Source organism: Antechinus flavipes, chromosome 1 (genome assembly GCF_016432865.1).
Source record: "Antechinus flavipes isolate AdamAnt ecotype Samford, QLD, Australia chromosome 1, AdamAnt_v2, whole genome shotgun sequence".
NCBI lineage: Eukaryota > Metazoa > Chordata > Mammalia > Dasyuromorphia > Dasyuridae > Antechinus > Antechinus flavipes.
Window position 1 is genome coordinate 430,192,133 of NC_067398.1, and position 12,000 is coordinate 430,204,132.

The 12,000-nt window shown below is 34.7% G+C and overlaps 1 protein-coding gene across 1 annotated transcript in view; it reads left to right on the forward strand.

Moving 5' to 3' along the window:
• The first annotated feature begins 7,960 nt into the window (after positions 1 to 7,960).
• Positions 7,961 to 12,000, forward strand: part of SERPINB5 (serpin family B member 5) — a 33,875-nt gene continuing 29,835 nt past the window's right edge. The window contains exon 1 of the mRNA XM_051969915.1: positions 7,961 to 8,110. The gene's annotated coding sequence lies outside the window, so the exon portion shown is untranslated. The remainder of the gene's footprint in view (positions 8,111 to 12,000) is intronic.

Genomic DNA, 12,000 nt, shown 5'->3' on the forward strand with positions numbered 1-12,000 from the left:
TAGGCCTTATTATTCCATGATTTGTCTAGAAGGTGGGAGTTAGTAATAATTGCAGCAAATACATAATAAAAACTATTAAGTTGAGTGTTGAAATAGAAAATGAAAGGTTATTTTAATGATACTGCTAAATTGGTAGATTATATCTATGCACCCACAGACTTCTTGGATAGCTGAACAAGTCAGGAAATGTAGTAATTTGTTAGACTCTGCTATCAACTCTTTTTCTGTGAACATGTTCTTCTCCTATATATGTTCCAAGAGTTCTATGAACTCAGAATCTTCTGATGTTGGCAATAGTGTGACTTGGAAGATTGAGCCAACAAGTCATTCATACACATCTCCTTCTTTGAAAAAAAGAATGGAAAGTTATTAAGCCTATATAATACCTAGACATTGACAATCTTGAGGAAAGACAGACATGCAAACCAAAGTTTGAAAAATGGGGATGTAGGTTTGCTAGGTAAGAACCTTGCTTAGAAAGCTAGCCTTTATGACTTCTATTAAATCTATCTATCTATCTATCTACCCTTTTAATCTGTATATATGTACATCTACACATATATGTATGCAATATGATCAAATAAAATGGGCATTTCCATATACATAGCAGAACACAAAGGTAGTGTTGTATATGAAACTGCAAATATCTATTACATACAGTTTGTTTTTCTTTTCACATTTCTAAGTTCTAGTGGTAGCTTGTAAAGCTTTCTTGTGTGTTGATGCTTCTGTCTGGCCTTCCTTCTTTTGTTTTCTCTGTTTGTTTTTTTAAATATGCCTCTAAAGAGTGATATTATAAGTAAATTAGAAGAACAAAGGATAATCTACCTTTCAGATCTGTGAAGGAAGGAATTTGGGGCCAAAGAAGAACTGGAGTACCTTATGGAAGGCAAAATAGAGAATTTTGATTATATTAAATTTAAAAGTTTTTGTATAAACAAAACCAATGCAGACAAGATGGTAGGAAAGCAATAAACTAGGAAAAATAATTTACATCCAAAGTTTTGATAAAGGCCTTATTTCTAAAACATGCAGAGAATTGACTCAAATTTATAAGAATTCAAGCCATTTTCTAATTGATAAATAATAAAAGTATATGAACAGACAATTTTCAGATGAAGAAATTGAAACCACTTCTACTTTTATGAAAAGTGCTCTAAATCACTATTGTTCAGAGAAATACAAATTAAGACAATTCTGAGATACCACTACACCTCTCAGATTGGCTAAGATGACATGAAAAGATAATGATAAATGTTGGAGGGGATACATTGTTGGTGGAGTTGTGAACTGATTTCAACCATTCTGGAGAGCAATTTGGAACTATGCTCAAAAAGTTATCAAACTGTGCATACCCTTTGACCCAGCAGTGTCTCTACTGGACCTATATCTCAAAGAAATCTTAAAGGAGGGAAAGGGACCCACATGTACAAAAATATTTTTGGCAGCTCTTTTTGTAGTGTTAAGTAACTAGAAACTGGATGGATGCCCATTAGTTGGAGAGTGGCTGAGTATAAGTTACAGTATAGGAATGTTGCTGAATATTATTGTTCTATAAGAAACAATCAGCAGGCTGATTTCAGAAACGTCAGGAGAGACCTACATTGACTGACGTTAAGTGAAGTGAGTAGAACTGGAAGATCATTGTACAAAGTAACAGCAAGAGTATACAGTGATCAGTTTTGATGGAAGTGGCTTTTTTCAACAGCAAAGTGATTCAGGCTAGTTCCAATGATCTCGTGATGAAGAGAGCCATCTGCACCCAGAGAGAGAACTCTGGGGACTGAATGTGGATCACTACATAGTATTTTCATTCTTTTTTGTTGTTTGCTTGCATTTTGTTTCTTTCTCATTTTTTTCCTTTTTGATATGATTTATCTTGTGCAGCATAATTGTGGAAATATGTGGAAATGTGGAAATATGAAAAAGAATATATTTAACATATATTGACTTACTTGCTGTCTAGGGGAGGGGATAGGGAGAAGAGAGGGAGAAAAAAATTTGGAACACAAGGTTTTGCAAGAGTGAATGTTGAAAATTATCTTTGCATATGTTTTGAAAATAAAAAAGCTTTAATAAAAAACAGAAAAAGAAAAAATAGAAAAATATGCCTCAGTGATCCTCTTTCCCTTTTCCTTTATGTTTCCTTTCTTTTTGAGTTTGGGTCTTCCTATCTCACCCAGGCTTTAAGTGTAAGGAACATTTGTGGGTCTGATCCTACTATTGATCAATATAGAAATCTAAACTTGCTCTACTTCTCTGACCTGGCTTGGTTTGCCTCTCTTTAGGTAGTCTAGTGATCTTCTGCTCCCTGGGGCTCACCATATTTTATTAAGTACCTACAATGTGCTACATATTGGGGATACAAATAAAAGAAAGAGAAATAATGTCCATTCTCAAGTATTTTACATTTTATTGGGGATATATGTAGATATGTAAATATATACAAATATATTTAAAATAAATGAGGTGAATTTAAGGGGAGGACACTATCTGATGAAAGAAATCAGGAGACTTCATGTGGGAGGCAGTGTTTGAACTTTTTTTCCTTGATTTCCTCAAAGGATTTAGTGATTTGCCCAGCAACTACTAAGTATCTCAAGCTGTATTTGAACTTCTCCTCACTCCAGGGCCAGTGCTGTATCCACTGTGTCATGTAGCTGCCCTTGAACTGAATTGACAAAAAAAAGAGGAATTCTAAGAGGCAAACCTGAGAACTGAATACACTCCAGGCATGGGTGATAGCCAGTGCTAAGTTGAAGAATTGGAAGATGGAATAACTTGTTCAAAGAGCAATAAAAAGGCCAATTTGGGCATGAAGGAGAGTGATGTGTAATTAGGCTGGATAAGTAGTCTGTAGCTATGTTGTAAAAGGCTTTCAATGCCAGACAGAAAAGTTTATTTGTGATCTTTGAAATAATAAAGAGACATAGACATTATTGATTAGGAGAGGGGATGACATCAGTCTCTCATTTGAGGAAATCTCTGTAAGAATTGTGTGAAGGATAAAATAGATCAGACAAGAAGTGCTGGGGACAAGAGGAGCTAGAATGGTTGTGATTGGAAAAGAAAGAAGGGGACAGATCCAAGAAAAGGTGTAAAGTTAGAAGTGACAAGATTTGGCAACTGATTGGATATGTGGAGTGAGGTAGAGTGAAGAATCTGAGGATAACAAGGTTTTGCGTGAAAGATATCAACTGCAATAGGAGAATTCAAAAGAGGGGCAAATAAATTTTGTTATGCTTACACTGAGTTTGAGAATGCTAAGGGATGTCCACTTAGAAATAGTGATAGGAAGTTGGAGACACTTAACTAGATCTTAAAAGAGATGCTAGGGCTGAAGCCGTGATCATTTTCAGAAATATGATAATTAAATCCATGAGAACTGATGAAATTAGCAAGGGAGAGAGTATTGAAAAAGAAGAGAGCTCTCTTATTCTGTAAGAGAATGGTAGATCACCAAACTAGGTTGAAAAGGAGCTAGAAAAAGAGAGCAATGTCATGAAATCTAGGGAATAGAGAGAATCCTGGAAAAGGGGATGATCAATAACTTTATTTATATTAGAGAGGTCAAGAAGGATTTGACAATTAAGAGATCATTGGTAACTTTGGAGAAAGGAGTTTCATTCAAATGTGGTCAGAATCAGATTGCAAAGGACTGAAAAGTGAGGGGGGAAGAAGTGAAGACAATGATTGCAGCCAGCATTTTCTAAGAATTTGGCTGTGAAAGGAGGAGATACAGGATCACAAGAGAGAATGGTCAAGTCTAGTGGATTTTTTAAGAATGGGAGAAATTTAAGCATGTTTGGAGACAGCAGAGAAGGAAGCAATAGATAATTGGAAATTGATGATTAGAAAGAGTGAAGGGGATCTGCTGGAGAAGTTGGGAAGGAATGGAATCAAAGGTAGATAAAGAGGAGTTGGTTTTTGTGAGAAGGACTGTTTCTCATCAGATTGGGTCATAAAGGAGAAAAGAATGAGGTTTGGGGATTGAAAGAAGAGAAAAGGAGATAGTTCACGACAAGTGGAAGTTGCCATTTTTTTCTCTATTTTCTCAGGAAATTGAGGGGAGGTCCTCATTTGAAAATCTTGGGGGAAAGAAGTAGCATGGGAGACTTGAGAAAAGAAGAGGTTTGAGATAGTCTACCAAAAAGACTAAAGAATCCATTAGAAAGGAGTAAAAAATTGTTGCTTTAGTAATGTCCCAGTAGTAGTTTACTAAATGTCACACAAGCAGAAAGAGCCAAGACGTCAACTCAGTTCCTCTGATTCTAAATCATGCATCCCAATATGTCCTCCATTGCTTTTTATATTTCAGTAAAGTAATCTTTCATTGGCAATATGTATTTGAATCTGACAATAAGCTTGCAAAGGAAGGCAGGGAAGGTCATCATCCATGTTTAGAGAGGAGCTACCTGTAGCTCAGAGATCATCACATAGCTAGTAAGAGGAAGAGATAGAATGAGAATCCAGGTTTTTTCCTGATAATGTGTCACCCTAAATATCAGAAACTTGAGGTTAAAGACCTTTCTCTTTTAATTTGAAGAAAGATGCTGTATCCAGATTATCTGAACAGATGTACTAGGACATAATTAGAGTAGCCCATGTTGGGCCACTAATTATCTGTTACTGAGACTTTGGGCATTTAAAATGAGAGTTTTTAGTCAGGTGATCTCTCAAGTTCTTTCTAGCTCTAATAATAAATGATTATAAGTTCAGCTTTCGGTGGATTGATAAAACTAAGGATTCCAAGTCATTTAGAGAAAGCACTAAACACAGAGACATTTCCAAATAGATAAAACCTCTTTGATTTTTTAAAAATTTTAATTGTATATTATTTTTACAATTACAAATAAAGATGATTTTCAACATTCATTTTTGTAACATTTTGAGTCTAACTCTTTTTTCCTCCTTCCCTTTCCTTTCCTTCTCCCTTTATAAGACAGCAAACAATTTGATACAGGTTATACATATTCAATCAATTTTTAACATACTTCCAAATGAGTCATATTAGGAAAGAAAAATCAGAACAAAAGGGAAAACCATGAGAAAACCAAATCAAAACAAGACAACAACAACAAAAAAGATGAAAATAGTATGCTTTGATCTGCATTCAGTCAATTCTTTCTCTGAATGAGGATGTCACTTGTTCATTCCAAGACTATTGGAATTGTTTTGGATCACTGTATTGCTGAGAAGAGCTAAGTCTATCATAGTTGATCATCACACAATCTTGTTTGTATGTACGGTATTTTTCTGGTTTCTTCTTGCTTTACTCAGCATCAGTTCAGGATTTTCTGAACTCAGCCTGTTCATCTTATAGAACATTATTTTCATGTACCACAACTTGTTCAGTCATTTCCCAATTGATGGACATCTACTCAATTTCCAACTTTTTTACACCACAAAAGGAACTCTTACAAATATTTTTGAACATTCTCTTCCCCCTTTTATGATCTCTTTGGGACATAGACCCAGGAGTGACACTGCTGGATCAAAGGGCATATCCTTATTAGTTTTTAATACCCTTGGACATAATTCCAAATGGCTTCCCAGAATGGCTGAATCAGTTCACAAACCCACCAACAATACATTTATATGCCAGTTTTTTCACATTCCCTCCAATGTTTATCATTAGTGTTTCCTGTCATCTTAGCCAATCTGATAAGTATAAGGTGATATCTCAGAGTTGTCTTAATTTGCATTTCTCTAATCAATAGTGATTTAGAACATTTTTTCATATGAGTATAGATGGGTTTTAGTTTCTTCATCTGAAAATCATCAGTTTATATCCTTTGACCATTTATCAATTGAGTTTGAATTTTTTTTCCATTTTTTTATTAGGATGTGCAGAGAATGCCTTTGAACCATTTTTGGAAATAACAAAGAATTCAAAAGAGACTAGAGAGCTAGAGGTAAGATAGACAAACCTCAACCAGGGGGTGAAACTCTGAATTATTTTGAACTCCTATAGTAGGAAGTTTATGCCAAGAAGAAATAATTTGTTACATGGAAACTCTTTATAACAATCGTTTTCACTTTGTGGAAACAAACAATACTAATGGTATATATCTTATATTTGTCTATACTTTTGCTTATGCTGTACCTTTTTGCTTAGAATGTCATCCTTTCTCTGCCCTTCCAATCTATCCTTTAAGATCTGTTTCATAAAACACTAGATTATAAACTCATTGAGGGTAGCAATCATGTACTTTTTAACATCTCTGGATCTTCTTTATGACCTAGTTTGATGTGCAGTGTGAAGAAACTTGTGTTTATTGCGATTGTTGCATCATTTCAGCCATGCTCAGCTCTTTGTGATCCAGTTAGGGTTTTATTGGCAAAGATACTGGAGTGGTTTTCCATTGCCTTCTCCAACTTATTTTACAGATGAGGAAACTGAGGCAAATAGGGTTAAGAGATTTTCCCAGGTCACATAGCTAGTAAGTGTCTGGGGTTAGCTGTTAACTCAAGTCCTCCTGACTCCAGGCCTGGCATTCTATCTATTATACCACCTAATTTCCCACATGTAGGAACTGCTCAATAAATATTTATTGCATAAAAGAATGAATGAAATAATGATGGTTATTTAGTGGTAGCCTGGTGCAGTAGGTACAGAAAGATCTGAGTTCAGAACTTGCATCTGACACTTATTAATTGAATGGTCTTAGGCAAGTCACTTAATCTTTGTTTCAGGCATCTATATCTATAACTATAATTAATATTGTATTAATTATAATTAATTATATTGATTATATATAACTAATAATAACTATTATTAGCTATATTGCTAAAAGAAAAAAAAATAAGACAATAAAAAAAGTTACAAAAAAAAGGAATGCTTCATCCAGCATTTAGAATTCACCAGTTTTCTCTCTGGAATTGTCTCGAATCATTATCTTGATCAGAATGGCTAAATCTTTTACAATTGATCATCCTTATACAGAGAGGACTGGCAAGACGTACATGAACTGATGCTAAGTGAAATGAGCAGAACCAGGAGAAGCAGCTACACCCAAAGAAAGAACACTGGGAAACGAATGTGAACTATCTGCATTTTTGTTTTTCTTCCCGGGTTATTTTTACCTTCTGAATCCAACTCTCCCTGTGTAACAAGAGAACTACTCGGTTCTGCAAACATATATTGTATCTAGGATATACTGCAACATATCTAACATATATAGGACTGCTTGCCATCTCGGCGAGGGGGTGGAGGGAGGGAGGGAGGGGAAAAATCGGAAACGAGTGCAAAGGATAATGTTGTAAAAAAATTACCCTGGCATGGATTTTGTCAATATAAAGTTATTATTAAATAAAATAAAATATTAAAAACAAACAAAAAAAAAAAAATTGATCATCCTTACAATTGCTGTTACTGTGTAACAGCACAGTTCTGCTCTTCTTTATTCCTGGTTTTGCTTAGTTTGCTTTGCATTAGTTCATATAAGTCTTTACAGATGTTTCTGAAACCATCCTGTTTAGTTTTCTTATAGCACAAGAGTTTTTTTTACAGCACAACTTGTTCAACCAATTGATAGATATATCCTCAATTTCCATTTCTTTGTTACCCTCTCATTTTACAGATGAGGAAACTGAGGCTCTGGGAAAGCTGCTATAAATATATTTTGCACATATAAATCCTTTTCACTTTAAAAAAAGTCTCTTTAGGGTACAGACCTAGTGGTAGTATTGTTAGATCAGTGTGCAGTTTTATAGCCCTTTGGGTATATTCCAGATAGTTTTTCTGTTAAGGTTATACTAGTTTATATCTCCACCAATAGTCCCTAGTGTTGCAGGTTTTTCACATCCCTTCCTTGCTGTAGCATGTTGTGAAGCTCTGCAGACAACAGCAACTTTAGGCTGAATCATTTTTTTTTTTTTTTAATTTTGGAAAAGTTGCCAAGATGTATGAGTAAGAAGAGAAAGCAAGTGGGAGGGGAGAGACACAGAGAGTGCAAATTAGGAGCGGTTACAGTGGGAGTGGCTCAGGCCTCAGGTGAGCTAACTGGCTCTTTCTGTTCTGAAAGGCATTGCCTCAACACCCAGTTTCCCAGCTCGACTCTTTAAATTTCTTTTGCCATTGCTTTCCCCAGGATTACTGCATAGCAAGGTAAGGGGAAATGAGGGAGACGGGTAGATTTTCCTTCTTAACTTCTGAAATCTTAAAAGAAAATAATAACTTTGAGTAGAAAGGGAGAGAAACTTAACAGACAATGCAAAGGCAAATTCTTATGAATGTTGATTTCCTACTCATCACTTTGCTTTCAAGTTAGCCAGGCAGCTTGCCTTACTTTTCCCACTGTGACCTGGGAGGACTGATTCTGGGATTAAAATTAGATTTAACCATATAAACCAGAAATACATAATCTCTTCAAGTGGGTGACCACTGATTCATGAAGGAAGAAGTGTTTATCCAGGATTCTGATTATTTCTCTGAGTCTACTTTAGAATTCAGTCGGTTAGTCTTTGATTCATTGAAAGCCATCATTTTTTTTTTATTATTATCAGTTTCAAAAAGGGTGTGTATCTTGAAAAGCAAGCAAGTTTTTTTTTTTCCAAACTTTTTAATTTGCTAATTATAAGGGAAACACTGGAATGACTGGTTCACTCATTAGCAGGTACTGCTTAACTGGGATTTAACCTTATAATACACTTGTATCCTAAACATGGGGAAAAAATCAGAGGAAGGATTATAGTGCATAGGTGGATAATTTATGGAGACTTAATATTAACATTATTAATACTTTATATACCTAATACTTACATATTGTCTTAAAGTTTAAAAAATGCTTTGCCTACATTATCTCATTTGATCTCATTTCTGGGAAAATGTATACTAGAAAATGATCAGAAGATGATAGGATTCATGGAGAGAGAGGCTGTGAACTGTATATGTGAAAGAAGTATTACCACTAGTGAAGTCATATATATACCAATGTTCCAATACATTAGCCACATGATTTTTTTTTTAACTTAATGAATTGTCATTAATTCTGGGTCAGTACAATTATATTTTCAGTTGGTTTCTTTCAAAGAACAGAGGATTAGATATAGATCTAGAAGGGACTTTAGAGACTATGTAGTTCAACCCTCTCATTTTACAGATGAGGAAACTGAGGCTCTGGGGAAAATGGGTGATTTATCTAAGATCCCACAGGTGTAAGTGGTGAAAGAAGCATTAAGGAGAGCTCAAGAAGATCTGAATTCATATTAGATCTCAGATGCCAGCTATGTGACTCTGGAAACCTCAATTTTACTGCAGACTGCCTCAGTTTCTTCAACTATAAGATGGAAATAAAATAGCACCAATTCCTAGGGTTATTGTGAGAATTAAATGAGATAATATTTGTAAGTACCTTGCAAATTTTAAAGTACTACACAAATATTAGCTATTATTGTTCTGAAAAGATGGATCTACTCTTATGAAGAAATTGGTCCTCATGAATCCCTCGTATTGCAGTATTTCCATATTTGCTCTTTGGCAACAAGACACCATATTCTCCTATAATGATTACAGATCATTATAGTTACATCTTAACTATGGTGGAAAGAAACTTGACAAAAGGCTGTCATGGATTTGTAGAGTCACAGATTTAGAGTGGGCAAGGATTTTTGATATAATATAATCTAACATTTTAATTTTTTCATATAAAGGAAAGCCCAATGAATTTTTGGATGTTGAGAATTTTGGGACTAAGAAAAATGGGGTGAAATGAGGAAATGATAGAAGCTATGTTGCTATGAACACTGAAGTTTAGATTCCATGAAGTTGGAGAGGATAATTTGTTGTACCAATTCCACTTTGCTACAGGCGAATGAATTATATGATTTATTGGTCTTTCTACCTAACTGTTATGATGTTTATTTAACATCCACAGTGATCTTACATATACAGAGTATTCTAAACACTGGCATTTCCAGACTTTTTTTTTCTTTTAATGCCTACTTATTTTAGCTAAGCAAGTTTGAATCAGGTTAGGCGGGTCTCAAAGTTAACTGAACTCTGATCTTAAGAAGACTACGCCAGTTCCCAGACACCTTGCAGATGCTGAGTAATTTCCTTGTGGGTGGAAAGGCAGAAGACTTGGGGTTTGCTTAATTCAAACGAAGGATTCCTAACAGAAAATGTTCCCCTGTGTTTTTAACTTTGCTTGGTTATATTTTGAATGCGATCATTCCAGTTCCTCTAGGATTATTGCTACTGCATTGTAATAAATTCTGGTCATTGGGAAAAGGTTGCCAACCAAACAACATTGCTGGCAGCAATAGATTGGTCATATATAGGAATGGAAAAGAAAACTGGTATTTTAGATTTTTCTAACAAAGTAGAAAGTAATTAAACATGCAAAATCAAATAATGAATTTCTAAAATTTGTTAACTTAGGGCCTTTAAAGTCCTCATTCTGTTGGTTCTAAATTCTTTATAGCAGGAATTCTCAAAACATTGTATATAGTAATAGAGTAGAACAATTTAAAAAGTGTTTTGTTCTGTAATGTTAATTCTAAATTAAAATGCATAAAATAGAGTATTTAAGAGATATATTTATAAAGCTGGTTCTTTAACCAGGCAAAATTATTTGGTTTTATTTTTGTGTGTCTCTGTGTTTGTAGAAGGCCTATGTCAAGTTTTTTCTGATCCCCTCCTCCAGTTAATAGAGCTTCCCTTAAATTACTTTCTATATGTTGTATATATACTTAATATTTGTATGTTGTTCCCCCAGATAGAATGTAAACTTGTTAAGGAATAAGGACTATTTCATTTCTGTCTCCTTGTACTTAGCATATAGTTAGCACTTAATACTCCTTAATTGATTAATTAGGATAATAAATTTTCTAGTTTTGCTTCATACAATAGCTCAAAATGAACATTGCTTTTCTAGGTTTATGGTTGCAAATGCTTTTATGCAAATCTTTGAACTTCTGTGCTTATTATCTCTTTTCTTCTGACTGCTGTATTTCTTTCTTTGAATAGTATTGGTGGTTGGCAGGCCTAATATGAATTGTAAGAGTGAATAAACTGATTTGGAAAAACAAGACCAAATCACTAGGATGCTAATTAGAGTGGATGAAAATTACTTAAAAAATAATTAGTAGCAACAACTCTCACTGTCTCTTTAAAATACAGATATATTATTGGTATTATTAGTATTATGGGATAATGTAACACTGGGATATTAGCATTGGTATATTGGCAATTTATATATGGCACACAGGCACTGGTATGTGGCTTGGTATATGAAACTGATATTTGGGCAATATTGATGCGTTAGCAAATGTTGTTCATTCATTCAACATTTATGAAGCACTTTTAAGGAGCTAAGCTAGGTTGAGCAGAGATAAGAAAACTAAAACATGGCTTTAATCTTCAAAAAACTAAAAATCTTATAAGGTAACTAAGACAAAAACAGAACTATATCAGAATATCATAACTGCATAAAAGGGGTGCTACTAGTGCAAGTAACTGTGGGATCAGAGAAATCTTCATTAAAAGTTTGCATTTGAATTCAGTCATCAGTAGAATTTTGATAGACTGGATTATCAAATGGGGCTTTTCAGGCCTAGAGAATAGTGCAAATAAATGCATATAACTAGAGCACAGGACACATTCAGGGAGACAGTGAGTAGGTCATTTTGGCTGGAATGAGAGAATGGGAAGCAGCATGAGATAAGATTAGAAAGGTGGATGGGAGCCAGATTTTGGAGGACACCGAAGGCCAGGCTTTTAATCAATAAGCATTGAACACAATGTGATGTGATTGGGGTTGTACATTAGGTAGATGAATGTGGCAGCCAAGTGGAAGGAGAGATGGGATGGGAAGGCAGGCTATGGCAACAGCCCTCCCCTCTCCACCCCCCAAATTGTTGTTGTTGTTTGTCCTTCATACTCGGAGAGAACCAAAATGACATCATTATGTTGGAATTAATATATAGTGTACCTAGCTGTGGCTGATCAGATTAATACAAGCTCAGAAGTCTCTACCATATGTTTAACACAAATAG